This window comes from Macaca nemestrina, chromosome 14 (genome assembly GCF_043159975.1).
Source record: "Macaca nemestrina isolate mMacNem1 chromosome 14, mMacNem.hap1, whole genome shotgun sequence".
NCBI lineage: Eukaryota > Metazoa > Chordata > Mammalia > Primates > Cercopithecidae > Macaca > Macaca nemestrina.
In genome coordinates, this window is record NC_092138.1 from 89,302,590 (window position 1) to 89,318,851 (window position 16,262).

The 16,262-nt window shown below is 38.6% G+C and overlaps 1 long non-coding RNA gene across 1 annotated transcript; it reads right to left on the reverse strand.

Annotated features, from left to right (window-relative positions):
* Positions 1-5,671: 5,671 nt before the first annotated feature.
* LOC105487123 (uncharacterized) lies at positions 5,672-15,513 on the reverse strand. The gene is made up of 3 exons (XR_011613101.1): positions 15,437-15,513; positions 10,011-10,160; positions 5,672-5,757 (listed from the first exon to the last, which is right to left on the reverse strand). It is a non-coding gene; the product is annotated as an uncharacterized lncRNA (long non-coding RNA).
* Between the last annotated feature and the right edge of the window lie 749 nt (positions 15,514-16,262).

Here is a 16,262-nt window from a genome sequence, read left to right on the forward strand (position 1 = left end):
TTTTGTGTCTCTATCTGTTTCAGTTCTACTCTGATCTTAGTTATTTCTTGCCTTCTGCTAGCATTTGAATTTGTTTGCTGTTGCTTCTCTAGTTCTTTTAATTGTGATGTTAGGGTGTCTATTTTAGACTTTTCCTGCTTGCTTTTGTGGGCATTTAGTTCTATGAATTTCCCTCTACACACTGCTTTAAATGTGTCCCAGAGATTGTGGTACATTGTGTCTTTGTTCTCACTGGTTTCAAAGAGCATCTTTATTTCTGCCTTTATTTCATTATTTACCCCATAGTTATTCTGGAGCAAGTTGTTCAGTTTCTAAGTAGTTGTGCAGTTTTGAGTAAGTTTCTTAATCCTGAGTTCTAATTTGATTGCACTGTGGTCTGAGAGACAGTTTGTTGTGATTTTGTTCTTTTACATTTCCTGAGGAATGGTTTACTTCCAATTATGTGGTCAATTTTATAATAAGTGCAATGTGGTGCTGAGAAGAATGGAAGAATGTATCTTCTGAGAAGTATGTATACTTCGGGTGGAGAGTTCTATAGATGCCTATTGAGTCTGCTTGGTGCAGAGCTGAGTTCAAGTCCTGGATATCCTTGTTAACCTTCTGTCTCGTTGATCTGTCTAATATTGACAGTGGGGTGTTAAAGTCTCTGATTATTATTGAGTGGGAGTCTAAGTCTCTTTGTAGGTCTCTAAGGACTTGCTTTATGAATCTGTGCTCCTGTATTGGGTGCATATATATTTAGGATAGTTAGCTGTTCTTGTTGCACTGATCCCTTTACCATTATGTAATGGTCTTCTTTGTCTCTTTTGATCTTTGTTGTTTTAAAGTCTGTATTATCAGAGACTAGGATTGCAACCCCAGCTTTTTATTTATTTTCTTTTTATTTTTTTACTTATGTATTATTATTTTTTGGGGGGGGGATTTCCATTTGCTTAGTAGATCTTCCTCTATCCCTTTATTTTCAGCCTATGTGAATCTTTGCACATGAGATGGGTCTCCTGAATACAGCACACTGATGGGTCTTGACTCTTTATCCAATTTGTCAGTCTGTGTCTTTTAATTGGGGCATTTAGACCATTCACATTTAAGGTTTATATTGTTATGTGTGAATTTGATCCTGTCACTATGATGTTAGGTGATTATTTTGCCCGTTAATTGATGCTGTTTCTTCATAGCACTGATGGTCTTTACAATTTGGCATATTTTTACAGTGCCTGGTACTGGTTACTGGTTGTTTCTTTCCGTGTTTAGTGCTTCCTTCAGGAGCTCTTGTAAGGCAGGTCTGGTGGTGACAAAATCTCTCAGCATTTGCTTGTCTGTAAAGGATTTTATTTCTCCTTCACTTATGAAGCTTAGTTTGACTGGATATGAAATTCTGGGTTGAAAATTCTTTTCTTTAAGAATGTTGAATATTGGCTCCCACTCTCTTCTGGCTTGTAGGGTTTCTGCAGAGAGATCCGCTGTTAGTCTGATGGGCTTCCTTTTATGGGTAAGTTGACCTTTCTCTCCGGCTGCCCTTAACATTTTTATTTTATTTCAACCTTGGTGAATCTGACAATTATGTATCTTAAAGTTGCTCTTTTTGAGGAGTATCTTTGTGGTGTTCTCCGTATTTCCTGAATTTGAATGTTGGCGTGCTTTGCTAGGTTGGGGAAGTTCTCCGGGTTAATATCCTGAAGAGTGTTTTCCAACTTTCTTCCATTCTCCCCATCACTTTCAGGTACACCAATCAAACACAAATTTAGTCTTTTCACATAGTCCCACATTTCTTGGAGACTTTCTTAATTTCTTTTTACTCTTTTTTCTCTAACCTTATCTCCTTGCTTTATTTCATTAATTTGATCTTCAGCCACTGATACTCTTTCTTCCACTTGATCGAATCAGCTATTGAAGCTTGTGCATGCATCATGAAGTTCTCGTGCCATGGTTTTCAGCTCCATCAGGTCATTTAAGGTATTCTTTACACTGTTTATTCTAGTTAGTCATTCGTCTAACTTTTTTCAAGGTTTTTAGCTTCCTTGTGATGGGTTCAACTATGCTCCTTTAGCTTGGAGAAATTTGTTATTACCAACCCTCTGAAGCCTACTTCTGTCAACTTGTCAAAGTCATTCTTTGTTCATTGTAGGTGAGGAGCTGCAATGCTTTGGAGGAAAAGAGGTGCTCTGACTTTTAGAATTTTCAGCTTTTCTGCTCTGGTTTCTCCCCATCTTTGTGGTCATGTTTAGTCTTTGATGTTGTACACCTACAGATGGGCTTTTGGTGTAGATGTCCTTTTTGTTGATGCTATTCTTTTCTGTTTGTTAATTTTCCTTCTAACAGTCAGGTCCCTCAGCTGCAGGTCTGTTGGAGTTTGCTGGAGGTTCACTCCAGACCTGTTTGCCTGTGTATCACCAGCAGAAGCTGCAGAACAGCAAATATTGCAGAACAGAAAATATTGCTGCCTGATCCTTCCTCCAGAAGCTTCGTCCTAGAGAGACACCCACATATATGAGATGTCTGTTGGCCCCTACTGGGAGGTTTCTCCCAGTTAGTCTAAATGGGGGTCAGGGAACCACTTGAGGCGGGAGTCTGTCCGTTGTAAGAGCTCAAACGCTGTGTTGGGAGAACCACTGCTCTCTTCAGAGCTCTCAGATATGGTCGTTTAAGTCTGCAAAAGTTGTCTGCTGCCTTTTGTTCAGCTAAGCCCTGCCCACAGAGGTGAAGTCTAGAGGCAGTAGGCCTTGCTGAGCTGCGGTGGGATCTGCCCAGTTTGAGCTTCCTGGCCACTTTGTTTACCCACTCAAGCCTCAGTCATGGTGGACTCCCCTCCCCCAGTCAGGCTGCCTCCTCACAGTTCCATCTCAGACTGCTAGGCTGGCAGTGAGCAAGGCTCCGTGGGGATGGAACCTGAGCCGGGCACGGGAGAGAATCTCCTTGTCTGGAGGTTGCTAAGACCTTGGGAAAAGCACAGTATTTGGGTGGGAGTGTCCTATTTTTCCAGGTACAGTCTGTCACAGCTTCCCGTGGTTAGGAAAGGGAAATGCCCCAACCCCTTGTGCTTCTGGGTGAGGTGATGCCTCGCCCTGCTTCAGATCGCCCTCCATGGGCTGCATCCACTGTCCAACACATCCCAATGAGAAGAACCAGCTACCTCAGTTGGAAATGCAGAAATCACCCGTCTTCTGTGTTGATCACGCTATGGCTGCAGATTGGAGCTGTTCCTATTTGGCCATCTTGGAAGGGATCACCGGGTTTGATAGTATTTTCTTGAGAATATTTGTGTCTATGTTCACCAGGGATACTGAACTATAATTTTTTTTTTTTCTTACAGTATTCCTATCTGGATTTGGTATCAGGAAAATGCTGGCTTTATAAAATGGTTGCAAGTATTTCATTCTCTTCAATTTTTGGGGAGAGATTGAAAAAAATTTTTATTAGTTCTTTTCTAAATGTTTGGAAGAAATCAAGAGTGAATTCAACTGGCCTTGGGCTTTTCTTTGATGGGAGGCTTTTTATTACTGATCAATATCCTTACAGAATGTTGGTCTATTCCAATTTTTTATTTCCTTTAATTTACTCTTTGTAGGTCATTTATCTCAAATAATTTATCCTTATTCTAGGTAATCCAGTTTGTTTACATGTAAATTCGTGGGGTCTTTGTTGTTGTTGTTGTTTGTTTGTTTTTGGACAGTGTCTCACTCTGTTGCTCAACCTAGAGTGCAGTGGTGTGACCTTGGCTCACTGCAACCTCCAACTCCCAGATCCCAGTGATTCTCATGCCTCAGCCTCCTGAGTAGCTGGAATTACAGCCATGCACCACCACACACAGGCTAACTTTGTATTTTTAGTAGAGATAAGATTTCACTATGTTGGCCAGGCTGGTCTTGAACTCCTGACGTCAAGTGATCCACCTGCCTTGGCCTCCCAAATTGCTGAGATTACAGGCATAAGCCACCATGCCTGTTCTGTTTACATGTAAATGTTAGCAATGGTCTCATTCATTTCTTTGTATCTCTATGGTATCAGTGGCAATGTTTCTTTTTTAAAAAATGTATACATTTAAGGGGTAAACACACAATTTTGTTACATGCATATATTGCATGGTGGTAAAGTCATGGCTTCTGGTGTATCCATCACCTGAATAATGTACATTGTACCTATTAATTAATGTCTCATCACCTTAACCCTTTCTGCCCCCTCAGCCTTCCAGATCTCCAGTGTTTATTCTCCCATACCCTATGTCCATATGTATACACATGATTTAGCTCTGACTTATAAGTGAGAATATGTGGTAGTTGACTTTCTGTTCTTGACATAATGGCTTTCTATTCACAACATAATGGCTTCCAGTCCCATTCATGTTGCTGCAAAATACTTTATTTGTTATTTTTTATTTTAAAAAATACTGAGTACTATTCCATTTTAGGGTGATTATGCTATTCATTTGAGACTCGGTAAGAGATATTTTTCTGTTTGCATTCTATTTTATCTTTCTACCCCGTTCTTGTTAATATTGTCTTGGTGATGTGAAAAATTAATCTGGTGCCAAAGGTAAAGCTATGCAGAAAGCTATATATAGATAAGTATTACTATACCCACATCCTTTTTACCTAACTCCCACTCAATGCCATTGGTAGCCAATCACATCAGTCTCTGAGTTCTCCTTTCTTTGATTCTTTGTGCACAGTTCTAAACTGTGAATGCACATCAGAATTTTCTGGTGTGTGTGCATGCTCACTTGTACATGCCTGCACATATTTTCTAACACAGAAGCTTTCTATATTTTGCTTTCAAAAATCCCCAGATAACATCTATCCAAACTAAAAAGAGAACACAGTCTTGTGGACATGAGGGCATTTATATGACTAAAGTAATAAAATATTTAAAACAGTTTTCCACAGTGAGGAGAACAGATCCCCAGGTGATTCTAATACACAGCCAATAGAGAAAACCACTGTTTTGGGTGATACAGAACGAGGTTATTTATCTGGAATTGTATCAGTCACTGTTGTTATCATAGGAGGAACCACCTGACAAAGAAGCCAACAGGTGAAGAAGGAAAATACTGATCCATTGAATTTACTCTACACTCAAAACCACACCCATGTCTGGATTCTTGTTTTACATAAGCTGGGGAATTTCCCCCACAAATCAACTAGTTTTTATGTATACTTAAAAGTTTTGTTTTCTTGTTTCAACATATGTTTCTGCCTAGAATTTTCTACGCTCTCCTTCCCCTCTTTTATTTTGGGTATAGTTTGTGTTAAATAATCCCTATGACTTCAAGTTAGATGCCCCCTTTTCTAGAAACCTTTCTATGCTATCCTCACCACATTCTTCATCACCTGTTTGGGTTGTATGCTTTATTCTGTGCTCTTTAGCAACTTGTGCACGTGACTATTATTATACAGGGCAATATTGCTTTGTCACTGTATTTTCCTTGCACTGTGAGGTCCTTGTATGCTTAGATTGCTTCTTATCCATCCTGTATAATATAGGAAAGAGGCACAAGCTGCCTTAATTTGACTTTAAGAATAAATTGACTTAAGAATCGGTCATAATTTCTTTTTGGAATAATTACTGTCTTTGAGAGGAAAAAATAGCATTGCGATGAATATGTCTAAATGCGTGATGCTTAAGAAGGAGACATAAATGATGATAGGAAATGGTTATGGGTATCATTTACCAGAGTTATAGAAGTGTGGAAGATGACATAGAATCATGCCAGCAGATGTGGCCTGGGTAAGTGTTAGCCAGTCATACATTTCCAATGGTAGGCTAGAAAAGAAAATATTTAGATTTTAGTCATATATTAATTATGTTGTGATACATCTATTCCCATCCCAGTCCTGCCAGCCAAACCTTTTAGAACAAAAAAAGTCTGCTATACACAGTAACCCTAAGGTAATGCTGCTATGGAAAAATAAAGTAAGTTGGGTCACCTACAGCAAATACAAATTAGGGCAGAAAAAAAATGGTAGGAGCTATGACCACAAAAGAAGCAGTGATGAGAAAGGTAAATTTGATGAAACCAGAGGAAATTTGAATTAGCTCAGGATAAAGGCAAACTCACCTTCCCCAAACTCAAGAGTGGTTGAGAAATGTGGACACCTAAAAAAGTAGATTTAGTGCCTTATTTTTAAAATCAACTGTATCGAGTTGTAATTTGCATGCAATAAATTGCACCCATTTTGAGTATACAGTGTGATGATTCTTAATAGATTGGTACACCTGTGTAAGCACCACCATAATCATGGTATGAAATATTTTTCTCACCTCAAAAGGTTTCTTTGGCCCTTCCTTGTTAGTCACTCCACCCAACCCACTTCCCTATGGTACCAATCAACCATGAGTTTGCTTTGTGGCACTGTAGAGTAGATGTGTCATTTTTGTTTAAATTTCTAAGCACTTGCCAAACAGTTTTCCAAGGAGATTGTGCCATTTGACATTCTCACCTGCGTATATGGGAACTCTAATTATTCTAAAAATTCATCAACAGTTGGTACTGTCAGTGTCTTTTTAATTTTAGTCATTCTTGTGGGTATATGTTTTAATTATATTAAACATATATGTATGTATATGTGGATACCTTTTAATACTAGTACCATATGTAAGTTAAAGGGAATAATTTACAAAATTATACATACGAATTATACTTGATACAAAATTTGATCAAGTCTTTAAAAATACTCCCAACTGTCCTTCCCCTCCTTATATGTACCCACCATCATTTCTATCAAGAGATGCAGTTTATGTCCCCTCCTCTTTAATCTGGTCTGGCATCACGACTGGCTTTAACCAATAAAATGTAACAGAAGTGATGTTCTGGGACTTTTGAAGACAAGACTTCATAAGGCTTACAATTTCCACTTCCTAACTCTAGACATTCATGTGTTACGCTGTTAGAAATCCAACCCACATGGAGGTTATATCATGAAGAACTGAGACACCCTGGTTGACTGCCCTGACTAAGCTCTGAATAGGCCATCAGTCAGCACCATGTGAGGGAATCATCTTAGACATCCCAGCCCTGACACCAGATGACCAAACTCTGTTGACAGAAGAACCAACTGAATCCACTCAACCCGCAACTTTGAGAGATAATAAAATGGTTGTTTTAAGCCACTGAGTTTTGGGGTAATATGTTTTATATGGAGAGAAAACCAAACCATTGGTATACAAAGTTCCTAGCTTAGGGCTCAATAAATATTTGTTGAATTAATACATGAATGATTTAACATACATATTTTTGTGTACTTAGCACTGTGTTAAATATTGCAGTACTGCTATTTGTCTTGAGAAAAATAAAAAGCACCCAGCATGGTGACATGTAGCTTTAATCTTAACTACTTGGGAGGCTGAGGCAGGAGGCTTGCTTTAGTCCAGGAGTTTGAGACCAGCCTGGACAACATAACAAGACCCCATTTCAAAACATGAAATACAAGGAGATTGCTTTCTCAATTTTCATACTATTATAGCATTTGTTTACAACATTTAGGAATCATTTGACTATAAATCAATGACCTTCATTTGGCCTATGTTAAGATCTCTTTTTCCTAGTCAGGCCTCATTAGGAGCCTGAAATACTTTCCCTAGTCTCCAGGTACAGTGTATCCCCCACAACTTATTCACTAATGCAGCCCTTGTAGTGCCTGGGAATCCAACAATACCTGCTTCTTGAATAACAGTGGAAACATGACCTATTTCAGTTATGTCGGCAGAGATTTTGTCTTGCAACAGTTCATTCTTTGAGTGAATGAGGTGCAATCTTGAATAGCTGGAGGATAGTGAATTGATAGTTGATGGAGCTCATTCCAGCAGCCCCCATCACCCACTACTCAGTGAGAGTTTACAGGCCATTGTGACAGATTAAGTCCAAAAAGAGCACAGCAATTACAGCTCCCTTGATGCCCAGAGCACAAGATGCCCTTTTTACCTCTTTTGAGAATGAAAGAGACAGAATGAACTACCGTAGTGCACACTGCCCTGACTGTGTTTGTATCCTTCCTATTCCCACAACAAGGACCATTGGAGACTCATGAATGGTTTGAGCTGGATGAAACCTGGGTTTGTATCCTTCCTATTCCCACAACAAGGACCACTGGAGGCTCATGAATGGTTTGAGCTGGATGAAAACTAGTGCAGTCCAAACTCTTCAGTTCGTAGGTGAGGAAAAAAGGCCCGGAAGGTTAAGTGATGCTTGGCTAATCATATAGGGAATTAGGAGAACAGCTAGGACACATGTGGGGTCACTAGGATTTTAATCATATGTCCCTTCTATTTCAATATACCGTCTCTCTGCTTTTCTGGTACTTAAGGCTTGTTTTCAATAGCTACTCATGCTTTGGAAGAGATCTGAAATTTCCTTCAGAGGATAGATCATAGGGATGGAGATATGTAGCAGAACCATCTCTAAAACCTCGTCACCTTCCCATTACTAGCAATGCCTTACCTATCCAACCTCATTCATTCAGCCAAGTCACATAGGTGACTGATATGTGGAAAACCCTACAGAAGATGTTTCGGGGGATATAAAATTGTAGAACACCATTTTCTGGGTTTAATAAGTTTGTATTTGGTGCAGAGTGATAATAAATATTCAATTATCTACAATAAAAATCAGTATGTGATAAATGTTCTATGCATGTGATAATTAAGTTTAATTAAACATTCCAATTAAATAAGCACTAAATTCTTTCCACAAAACAGCTGAAGTCATACAGTATTTATAGATATCATACAAAGTGCACTTTCCCTCAAGTCCTGCCACCTAAAGTGTGTGCCCTGGATAGGAGCTTCAGCACCATGGAGGGGAGGTTGTTAGAAATGCAAATTCTCAGGCTGCACCCCAATCCCATTGAATCAGAATCTACGCTTTAACAAGATCCTAGGAGGTTTGTACCCATATTAACTTTCAAGAAACCTGAAATGGAGGAAAAAATAGAGAAAAGAGGAATGGATTTTTTTCTGGTGTAATTAAGGAAGACCCCACAGCAGAGGGCAGCAGATTGACGTGTTCATCAGGGCTCTTGTATCAGACAGCAGGATTCAGCTGGAGAAAGTTGGATACATTATTTACATATTTTTATTCATAAAATGGGCATAGGCTAGGCATGGTAGCTTTTACTTGTAATCCTAGCATTTTGGGTGGCTGAAGCAGGAGAATTGTTGAGGCCAGGAGTTTGAGAACAGCTTGGGCACCACAGTGAGACCCTGTCACTACAAAAAATACAAAAAACCAAACTGGGCATGGCAGTGCATACCTATAGTCCTAGCTACTCAAGAGCTGATGTGAGAGGACTCCTTGAGCCAGGAGATTCAAAACTGCAGTGACCAGTCTTGCCTCAGTGAGGGTGCACTCCAACCTGGGTGACAAAGTAAGACCTCACCACTATTAAAAAAAAAAAAAAAAAAAAAAAGAAAAAGAAGAAAAGCAAAAAGAAAGTGGGACACGGTGGCTCATGCATGTAATCCCAGCACTTTGGGAGGCCGAGGCGGGAGGATCACGATGTCAGGAGATCGAGACCATCCTGGCTAACATGGTGAAACCCCGACTGTACTAAAAAATACAAAAAATATTAGCCCGGCTTGGTGGTGGGCACCCAGCTACTCAGGAGACTGAGGCAGGAGAATGGCGTGAACCCGGGAGGTGGAGCTTGCAGTGAGCTGAGATCGCGTCACTACACTCCAGCCTGGGCGACAGAGCAAGACTCTGTCTCAAAAAAGGAGAGAGAGAGAGAAAAAAAGAAAAAGAAAAAAACTGGCATAGAATTAGGGCCTACCTCCTAGGGTGCAAGAAAATGCTTAGTATGCAAAAGTACAGTAGGCACCGGGAATTTAAAGGTGGGCGTGAAAAAAGAGGAAATTCCACAGCATTGTTGCAACTGATAAGATGGAGGGAATAGGGTTGTGTTTAATATTAACCAGACGGTTGCCTGGGTGATAATGCTATTAGCAAAAGTAGAGAAGCTGAGGGGAAAGAAGTTTCGTGGAGTGGAAGTTGGTGGTGGTGACCTCACTGCTGGTCTTACCCTGGGAATTTGGGCTCTTGAGCGTCGCTCCATCTTGTCAATCTTTTGACTCCAGAGAATGTTCACGAATTAGTACAGTAGATGAGAAATAGATTCTTTCTCTCGGTTCCATCCTTCTACTGTGCTCCCTGGGGACCCTTGAATATTTTCCTGAAATAGATACATAGCAGCCATTAAACTCCACCGTAAAAAGGCTCCTTAAATGCAGCTCCATTTTTCATTCCACATAGCATTTTGCTTTATGCACATAGTCATGTAATGTAAAGGATAATTCAGGGTTGATAAATTAACAGCCAGGAAAGAGGCCTATAAGGAGCGTCAGTAGGCCATTTAGTATTTGGTGAGTTCTGTAGAGCTTTGGTCTTTTCTCACACCCAGAGGTAGTAAATATCGCTCTCCAGGTGGTACTTGTGGAGAGTGCCTCTGCATTTTGATACTCTGAAGTGATTCCTGCAAACAACAGTTGTTTCACGTTTTAGACTAGAACTTCAGAGTCATATACAACTGGTGAGCTTTTCCCATTCATAGACTAGAGCCCAGGGAGGAGCCATCACTTCTCAAGTTTTTCCTCAGGTTGTCTAAGGTGAGTTCTTTAAGCCAGATAATAGGTTTCTTTTCTTACTTTTCTTTTTTCCTTCTCCCATCTCTCTTTTCCCACTTCTGTCTCTGTCTCTATCCTCTTATGATTTCACTGCTGGTGAAAGGTTACTGATGTTAGGTAAATAGAACCATAAAATCAAATTAAGTCAGGATTAAATAGGGAGCATGCATTGAGAATAGTTTTCTTTCTCTGTAATTGAGATGCAGTAGTCTGATTGTGTCCCTGTGTAATACCTCTGCAGGTTTAGGATCTGAGATCTCTGGTCAACCTTAAGCTCCATATGAATCTAGAATATGACATATCTGGGGGAAAAGGAACTAAATTAAAAGCATCTGATGCAAACATGGTCACAGATGAAGGCTCAGATGAAGCTGATGATGATGAAACTTATAGAATCGGAGAGAGGGAGAGAGGCTGGCTATTATGATTTTAAAGTTTCTTCTGACCCAAAGAGTTCACTTCTCTGGGAAAGTCATTTTACTAAATTTAGCCGCTCCAAGCTGTTATATTGAAGAGAAACGGAAGATAAGGTGAGCTTTTTTTAAACTTGAAAATTGCATATGTGAGCTCCGAATTCGGTATCTTCATTCCTTCCGAATTGGCTCTGCCGTCAAGGCCTGCCATGATAGAAATAAGTGGTTGCATTTGAGGCTGTGAGGGATTATTTACAAAGGAAATCCACTTGCCTCACATTCCCTATCCTAATGGACTCTTTATTGAGCTTATCATCTTGTTGATAACACAAAATCACTTCGCTACCAGGTTCCTCTTGTTCCAGGCCAACGTGTTCTGATCTTTATGGGAAAGCATCATGACCTAGAGAGGATACCAGGCTAGATAGCAATGGCCTGGCTGTATTTCTATCTCCACTAACAAATTGCTGACTATGAGCCACTTCCATGCATCAAATAGAATAATTCTAATCCCTGGCATATGTATAGATAGCTACAGTTTCAAATCACTTTCCTATCTCGTTTTATTTTTAATAGATTCTCAGAATTACCCTTGAGAAGGGTAGCATGACATAGATGTTATTTTACCGTTTTACTAAAAAAGAAACCCACAACATGGTAAGTTAAATGATTGCCTAATGTTATACTAGAATAAATGTTAAAAGGTGTCTTTGAACTCAAAGTTTTTTACTCTTAAATATTATATACACACACATACATATATTTAAAAGTAAAATTATGCCTCATGCAAATATAAAATGAATACATTATATTTTATTTAACACACTAATTAATAAGGGAACCAGTAAGATGTTACAACTGGTTTGAAGAAAAACTCAAAGTTTTAGTTATTTATAGTCAAGTAAGGAATGCTGAAATGAAATTACAAATGAATTTGTAAATTTCAAATTTGCAATAACTGTTCAATATACACAGGATGATAAGCATTTGCATTCCATGGGCATAATTTGCATTTCTATGGTAGGGGTTTTTCTTCAACCCCCATAGGTTTATGGTTGGACTAGACCCCTGTAATAAAAGATACATTTACAAGAGAAAAACAAGCAGATGTTTATTAATATGTGTATTTCATATATACATGAGAAACACTCAGGGAATCAGTAGTTCTCAAAGAGGATTGAATTCTAGCTAATGTAGCGTCTTCAACAAAGAGCAATAAATTTTCAGAGAAGTAACCAAAGGAAAAGGACTTTGAGTCTTTAAGGATTGCAACTTGGAAGAAGGCAAATAACTGGCAGAAAAAGATTAGTTATTAGAGCTTGTTAATGTAGATGCCTCTGGGACCATCTCCAGACTGATAAAGATGTAAAGTTGTCTTTGGCGGTTAACCTTGTTCTCCTTGGTATAAGGTGGGTTGAGGGGGTTGCCCTTGTAAATCTATGCTCTGCTTTTAAGCAAATAGATGGAGGACAGAGAGCTTTCCTGTATCTGTGTCTTCTTAATTGTTTTCAGTTCAGCCATCCTTCACATTTTGGGATGGCATATTTTGTCCACTCCACCATGAACGAAAATTGTTTGTATTATTATAATCTTCTAATGACTTGCTGCATTATAAAATAACTCATAGACAGTGAAAAGGAGAGATAACCATGATGGGTGAGCTTCTTACAAAATTTCCCACACGTTCCTATGCTTGGAAATATAATGTTCTTATTTTATAACATTCTATTATCATACTCTAAAAAAAAACTCAGAATAATTTTCTCCCTCCCCTTGACCCCATAACTGATCATCTCTGATGTTTGTTATATCCATATCAATATTTTAGCATTACTACTATCCAAGAAAACACGCTAAAATATTCAGATAACAACAATATTGGTAATAACATAAAAATAACTACCATTTGTTTTGGTAGCTAATATGTGCTGATTGCCAATGACATCAATTAATAAATGTTTTTATTTATCTTATCTCATTTGATTGTCATAGCAATCTTACAACATATGGGCAATTATTATGCCAGTTTGACAAATATAAAAACAGGCATCAATATAGCAATTAATTTGCCCAAAACTATCCATCTAATATTCAGCAAAATGTGATCCTGTTTTACGTTTTTGTAATACTTACATGAAAAAGATCATGGAGAAAAAACTTAACAGCCATGTGCTTGAATTTGCCCATCTAAAATAAGGGGAACTATAAAAATATAATATTATTAATACTACAAGGGATTCAAGGACTTCAGGAAGGAAAATATTACATCAACCTGTGTCCCTCAGAGTTGCCTGTGAAGTCTCATTATGACGTGAATGGTTTTTAATCAGTTTCCTTCATTGGACTTCCATGGAGAGATTGTTCTGGAAGAAAGGGGTAGTGGTGTAGTCACTGTTTAGAGCAAAGGAAATTTTTGCTTTAAACATTGTTTACAGCAAAAGGAAAAATTTTTGATTAAATCATGGCCTCTGAAATTGTATATAGCTAGAACTTCTGCTGAGTGATTTAACAGATATGCTATTATAGACATGTTGTTTAAGCTCTCTGAACGTCCTCATCTTAAAATAGATAAAGTACTATTACCTACCATAAAAGGCATTGTGGATTAAATAATATAACTTGGGTAAAAAAATTAGCATTGAGCTTTGCATATAGCATTCAATAAATACAAATGGATATTAATTATTATTATCAGATACCATGCTTTCAAATTCAACATACTCTTTTAATGTTACTTTATATGTTAAAATAATTATTTTGTCTGAAGAAATATTAAGTAATAGATATTTTAGAGTGAATGTTTATAAACCACCCTATCCTCTCTTTGTAGATTCTCTTACATCTCCTCAGGGAACTGTATTTTTTTCAACTGACAATACGGGACTCGTTTTCCAACGTTCATTTTATTTTGGTGTTCCATTATAAGGCAAGCCATTCACCAGTTCTCTGACATAAGCACATAGACAGGAATGGGGAGCAGTTTAATTGATACCACACTGAGAACAATCAACCTGAGACAACTATGTCTTTGATTTGGAAACAATTACTTTAAATTTGCTTAAGTCACATATCTCACTTTGGAAAGTTTACCGTTCATAAAGCATTGTTAATTTAACCCATTTCAGGCACTCACTCTGTTTTGTTTCAGATTTGTTACTGAACAGTGAGAAGGACAGAAGTGGAAGGATGAGGCCCCTCTCTTCCAGGAACTAACTGTCTAGTGTCCTGCATCCACACGGACACTGTTTGTGTAAGATGTAGAGTATTAACAATAGAGATCCAATCCAGAGGTTCCAAACTGGTGGCCTAATTGGCCTGCAGATATGTGCATATTTGACTTGAACTCTGTTGTCTCAGCCCCGGTTCAAAAAATTAGTAATTAATTTCCCAAGTTAAATAAAAAATATATTTAACATTTCACAAGAAATTCAGAGAATTCTGGTGTTTCCCTTAACTCCCTAGATAGTAATCATCAGCTGTATATAAGTAGTAGTTGCCTTATGTAAAACACTCCAGGGCTCTCTACTTCACCCTGCCCAGCTTAAAACACAGTTTTATCAGAACTACCTTGTCCCTGTGTGCATCTGAGCCCATGACCTCTGAGATAGTGATCTTTGACAAAACTACAATATGTGTAGAGCAAGAGATTATTAATTTCAACAAGAAAGAGATCTGGGGAGATGACAGACTAAAATGTGAGTGATTATTATGTTTTACAAACTTTATATATTTTTCTCCATTAGTTCTTGCAACTATTGCCTAAAGTAGGTAGCTGTATTGCTCCATTCTCACACTGCTATGAAGAAATACTCAAGACTGGGTAATTTATAAAGGAAAGAGGTTTAATTGACTCACAGTTCCACATTGCTGGAGAGGCCGCAGGAAACTTTCAATCATGGTGGAAAGCAAAAGAGAAGCAGGCACCTTCTTCACAGGGCTTCAGGACAAAGTGAGTGCAAGCAGGGGAAATACCAGATGCTTATAAACCCATCAGATCTCATGAGACTCGCTCATTATCACAACAGCATGGGGGAAACCACCCCCATGATCCAATTACCTCCTCCCGCCCTTGACACTTGGGGATTATGGGGATTACAATTCCAGGTGAGATTTGGGTAGGGGCACAGAGCCAAACCATATCAGCAGCACTATAGCTCTTCTACATTTGAGGAAAATGAAGCTCAGAGATATTTAGATGTGGCCTAATTGGCAGACCAAAGATGAAATTTAAATATAGCAGAAATAAAACAACCCAACAAAATTAGTTTTGTAAACAGACGTATTTCTTTTTAGTTTACATTGATCAGGACAGAATAAGTTTATGCTGTAGTAATAAACTTGGATATATATCAATAACTCAATAGCTCAACAAATAGCAGTGGCTCCAGTATTCACCAGGACAGTTCTCTTACAAGAAATGACTAGTGATCTCAGCAGGGTCTGTCTTGAGGCTTCATCACTGCAGCAAGGGTTCTCCACAATCATTGCTGCAAGCAAAAGAGGGAACGTGAACATCATGCATGGGCTTTCACTGTTTCAACCTAGGTATGTCACTTCTGTTCACAGTTCATTGTCAAAAATTTGTGGGAACTCCCTATCCAAAAGCAAGAAAGCTGAGAAGTCTTCCCCATACCTCTGGCTAAGAGGCGAAAATGAGCACCAGCAGTGTCTACCATGATCATCTTGGGCAAATTACATGAAATATTTGTTTTACTTTCCTTATTGGCAAAACGAACAAACTAAACAAACAAACAAACAAAATACACATAAAACCTGATACCTTTCTCACAGCGTTTTGGCAGTGGTTAAGACAATGAATATGAGGAATGACTTCAAATAACCAGTGAATTAACCTTTTTGGGTTGCTCTATCTGATAAAGACAGTGTGGAGGCATAGCGCTTTTTCAGGACTGAGCCAGGTAACTGAGCTATAGCCTCAGTTCCCATGCTGATAATTATGTAACTGCAGACAAGTCTCTAAGGTTTCATCCAAAAAATTGGAAGATTGAACTATTGGATCTCTAGGCTTCCCTCTGCTCCACAATAGTCTACATCTGCCAATGCATTTCCTTGAGAGCAACTACCAGGTCTGTTGATCAGCACCTCGCTTGCTTGTCCCTTGATCCAGCAGTTCTTTTGTTGGGAGAAATCTTGAGAAATGTGTTTTCATTTCAGGATTCAATCGTGACCAATGCTCAGCACTATGTTTGATGAAGAGTAAAGGTTTCCATAAAGGAA